Source organism: Rutilus rutilus, assembly GCF_951802725.1.
Source record: "Rutilus rutilus genome assembly, chromosome: 12".
NCBI lineage: Eukaryota > Metazoa > Chordata > Actinopteri > Cypriniformes > Leuciscidae > Rutilus > Rutilus rutilus.
The window spans coordinates 41735796-41741733 of NC_140217.1; positions in this window are offsets into that span (position 1 = coordinate 41735796).

Below are 5938 nucleotides of genomic sequence, written 5' to 3' on the forward strand. Positions count from 1 at the left end.
AAACACACTGAAACACACTGAGACACACTCTCTCAAACACACTGAGACACACTGAGACACTCTCTCAAACACACTGAGACACACTGAAACACATTGAGACACACTCTCTCAAACACACTGAGACACACTGAGACACACTCTCTCAAACACACTGAAACACACTGAGACACACTCTCTCAAACACACTGAAACACACTGAGACACACTCTCTCAAACACACTGAGACACACTGAGACACACTGAGACACACTGAAACACACTGAGACACACTCTCTCAAACACACTGAGACACACTGAGACACACTGAAACACACTGAGACACACTCTCTCAAACACACTGAGACACACTCTCTCAAACACACTGAGACACACTCTCTCAAACACACTGAAACACACTGAGACACACTCTCTCAAACACACTGAGACACACTGAGACACACTGAAACACACTGAGACACACTCTCTCAAACACACTGAGACACACTGAGACACACTGAAACACACTGAGACACACTCTCTCAAACACACTGAAACACACTGAGACACACTGAGACACACTCTCTCAAACACACTGAAACACACTGAGACACACTCTCTCAAACACACTGAGACACACTGAGACACTCTCTCAAACACACTGAGACACACTGAAACACATTGAGACACACTCTCTCAAACACACTGAGACACACTCTCTCAAACACACTGAGACACACTGAGACACACTCTCTCAAACACACTGAAACACACTGAGACACACTCTCTCAAACACACTGAAACACACTGAGACACACTCTCTCAAACACACTGAGACACACTGAGACACACTGAGACACACTGAAACACACTGAGACACACTCTCTCAAACACACTGAGACACACTGAGACACACTGAAACACACTGAGACACACTCTCTCAAACACACTGAGACACACTCTCTCAAACACACTGAGACACACTCTCTCAAACACACTGAAACACACTGAGACACACTCTCTCAAACACACTGAGACACACTGAAACACACTGAGACACACTCTCTCAAACACACTGAGACACACTGAGACACACTGAAACACACTGAGACACACTCTCTCAAACACACTGAAACACACTGAGACACACTCTCTCAAACACACTGAGACACACTGAAACACACTGAGACACACTCTCTCAAACACACTGAAACACACTGAGACACACTGAGACACACTCTCTCAAACACACTGAGACACACTCTCTCAAACACACTGAAACACACTGAGACACACTCTCTCAAACACACTGAGACACACTGAGACACACTCTCTCAAACACACTGAAACACACTGAGACACACTCTCTCAAACACACTGAAACACACTGAGACACACTCTCTCAAACACACTGAGACACACTGAGACACACTGAAACACACTGAGACACACTCTCTCAAACACACTGAAACACACTGAGACACACTGAGACACACTCTCTCAAACACACTGAGACACACTCTCTCAAACACACTGAGACACACTCTCTCAAACACACTGAGACACACTCTCTCAAACACACTGAGACACACTCTCTCAAACACACTGAAACACACTGAGACACACTCTCTCAAACACACTGAGACACACTGAGACACACTGAAACACACTGAGACACACTCTCTCAAACACACTGAGACACACTGAGACACACTGAAACACACTGAGACACACTCTCTCAAACACACTGAGACACACTCTCTCAAACACACTGAGACACACTCTCTCAAACACACTGAAACACACTGAGACACACTCTCTCAAACACACTGAGACACACTGAGACACACTGAAACACACTGAGACACACTCTCTCAAACACACTGAGACACACTGAGACACACTGAAACACACTGAGACACACTCTCTCAAACACACTGAAACACACTGAGACACACTCTCTCAAACACACTGAGACACACTCTCTCAAACACACTGAGACACACTCTCTCAAACACTGAGACACACTGAAACACACTGAGACACACTGAAACACACTGAGACACACTCTCTCAAACACACTGAGACACACTGAAACACACTGAGACACACTCTCTCAAACACACTGAAACACACTGAGACACACTGAGACACACTCTCTCAAACACACTGAGACACACTCTCTCAAACACACTGAGACACACTCTCTCAAACACACTGAGACACACTGAGACACACTGAGACACACTGAGACACACTCTCTCAAACACACTGAGACACACTCTCTCAAACACACTGAGACACACTGAGACACACTCTCTCAAACACACTGAGACACACTGAGACACACTCTCTCAAACACACTGAGACACACTCTCTCAAACACACTGAGACACACTGAGACACACTCTCTCAAACACACTGAGACACACTGAGACACACTCTCTCAAACACACTGAGACACACTCTCTCAAACACACTGAGACACACTGAGACACACTCTCTCAAACACACTGAGACACACTCTCTCAAACACACTGAGACACACTGAGACACACTCTCTCAAACACACTGAGACACACTGAGACACACTCTCTCAAACACACTGAGACACACTCTCTCAAACACACTGAGACACACTGAGACACACTCTCTCAAACACACTGAGACACACTCTCTCAAACACACTGAGACACACTCTCTCAAACACACTGAAACACACTGAGACACACTCTCTCAAACACACTGAGACACACTGAGACACACTGAAACACACTGAGACACACTCTCTCAAACACACTGAGACACACTGAGACACACTGAAACACACTGAGACACACTCTCTCAAACACACTGAGACACACTCTCTCAAACACACTGAGACACACTCTCTCAAACACACTGAAACACACTGAGACACACTCTCTCAAACACACTGAGACACACTGAGACACACTGAAACACACTGAGACACACTCTCTCAAACACACTGAGACACACTGAGACACACTGAAACACACTGAGACACACTCTCTCAAACACACTGAAACACACTGAGACACACTGAAACACACTGAGACACACTCTCTCAAACACACTGAGACACACTCTCTCAAACACACTGAGACACACTCTCTCAAACACTGAGACACACTGAAACACACTGAGACACACTGAAACACACTGAGACACACTCTCTCAAACACACTGAGACACACTGAGACACACTGAAACACACTGAGACACACTCTCTCAAACACACTGAAACACACTGAGACACACTGAGACACACTCTCTCAAACACACTGAGACACACTCTCTCAAACACACTGAGACACACTCTCTCAAACACACTGAGACACACTGAGACACACTGAGACACACTCTCTCAAACACACTGAGACACACTCTCTCAAACACACTGAGACACACTGAGACACACTCTCTCAAACACACTGAGACACACTGAGACACACTCTCTCAAACACACTGAGACACACTCTCTCAAACACACTGAGACACACTGAGACACACTCTCTCAAACACACTGAGACACACTGAGACACACTCTCTCAAACACACTGAGACACACTCTCTCAAACACACTGAGACACACTGAGACACACTCTCTCAAACACACTGAGACACACTCTCTCAAACACACTGAGACACACTGAGACACACTCTCTCAAACACACTGAGACACACTGAGACACACTCTCTCAAACACACTGAGACACACTCTCTCAAACACACTGAGACACACTGAGACACACTCTCTCAAACACACTGAGACACACTGAGACACACTCTCTCAAACACACTGAGACACACTCTCTCAAACACACTGAGACACACTGAGACACACTGAAACACACTGAGACACACTCTCTCAAACACACTGAAACACACTGAGACACACTGAGACACACTCTCTCAAACACACTGAGACACACTCTCTCAAACACACTGAGACACACTCTCTCAAACACACTGAGACACACTGAGACACACTGAAACACACTGAGACACACTCTCTCAAACACACTGAAACACACTGAGACACACTGAGACACACTCTCTCAAACACACTGAGACACACTCTCTCAAACACACTGAGACACACTCTCTCAAACACACTGAGACACACTCTCTCAAACACACTGAAACACACTGAGACACACTGAGACACACTCTCTCAAACACACTGAGACACACTGAAACACACTGAGTTCTTCCTCGGCTGTTGTAGATGAAACATTAGTTGTCTGGCTTTATTCACCTGGGGTCTCATTTATAAAACTGTGCGTAGGAACCTTACTAAAAGTGTACGTGCGCCCGAAAGCCAAAAATGGCGTACGCAAAGAAATATTCAGATTTATAAAACCGTTCGTACGCCAGAACCTGCGCAGAATTCACTTTATAAATCCCAGTCATCGGAAGATTGTGCGCACATGCGTCTCCTCCCCGAAATAACCATATATGGAGCTTACAACGCCTCGTTTTACTATGCAGATCCTCATCTGCATATCATTTGCATATGATTATTCATCCACGTGATAACGTTTAACGGTACAAGACACATTACATTAATAAAAATCAAGTAGTTGCCTATCCTTGCCTTGTTTTTGAATACATAAATCAAATAGTGTAAAATACATTTCAGAGAAAGTTTTTCTCAATCTTTTCCACTGGCCGAATTGTATTTTTAATTGATTTATATTTTTTAATGGAAACAGATGCCTTGGGCATTACTTGCACGAAACTATTTTCTCAGACAATCTGGTATTATCATGATAAGCAATTATCTCTGTGGTTAAAACATTAAAACAGCACGCCACAGTCAGGAAGTGTTCAGAAGCATCGCATCCACAACAAATATTTCTATTGACTGAATTTGAATATAAAAATGTTGTAACTTCTCAGTATTTCATGTTTAAGTGTTTAACTCCATTAATTTGAATGGCATATTTAATCTAAATGTTTATATCAGAAGTAAAACAGTTTAAATCATTATTTTATTTATTTAAACTGTTATTTGCGTCAGTTTCACTAAACGGCCCAGTGCGCTCGCTGGCGCGGACATTTAAGAAGGGATGGATATTTGCTTCAAGTGACAGGCTTGGTGAGTGAAATTATATTTGTATTATCTTTCTGTATATGTTTAATTTTCTTTAGATTTTCTGTCTAAAAGTGACCAAAAAGACACTTAACTCCAGCTCACCATCGGTGTCGCCAATTCCCTTTGTCTCCAGAATGTGCGTATGCACGGCTCAAAGTTTGCTTAAAGGTGCGCACATTCTCCCGTCAAGTTTGTTTTTTATAGATCACAACCTTTGCGTGGGAACTGGCGTACGTACGTTTCCAGCCCCGTTTTGTGCGTACGCACGCTTTATAAATGAGACCCCTGGACTTGTGTGTGTGCAGAGAGGTCAAGATCTCAGAGATGTTTATAGATATTTAACGTTGCTCAGCTTCGGGATCCTGCAGATCAAGAGTGGAGAGTCTCTCTGATGTGTCTCTGATTATTCAGTAACTGAATAATTCATGTTATAATCAAATAATATTCTTCATTCTCCATGATATGCTCTTGTCTTCAGACGCTGATGTTCAGTCTCAGTTTTGCAGCAGTTGTGCTGTGGTTTCCATGGTAACAGGATTTCACTTCTCTTTCTGAAGCTCTGAGCACAAGTTATATAACACGTCTAGAGGTCTAATTTAATACCTTTTGTTCACTTTTTGCTTTCACACAGATGTTGCAATCATGTATTCTACAGATATAAATTAATTTGTACGTCTTTGCCTTACATTGTATACAAATAAGTGTTGGGACTGATGTAATATGGATTTTGAAGCCTTTAATCGGTGCGGATTGATGGAGATTAATAATGACAGTCTATGAGTGCAGATACACTTATGACTCACTGAACGCTGTTTTCACAGTCAGACTTGACCAATCAGC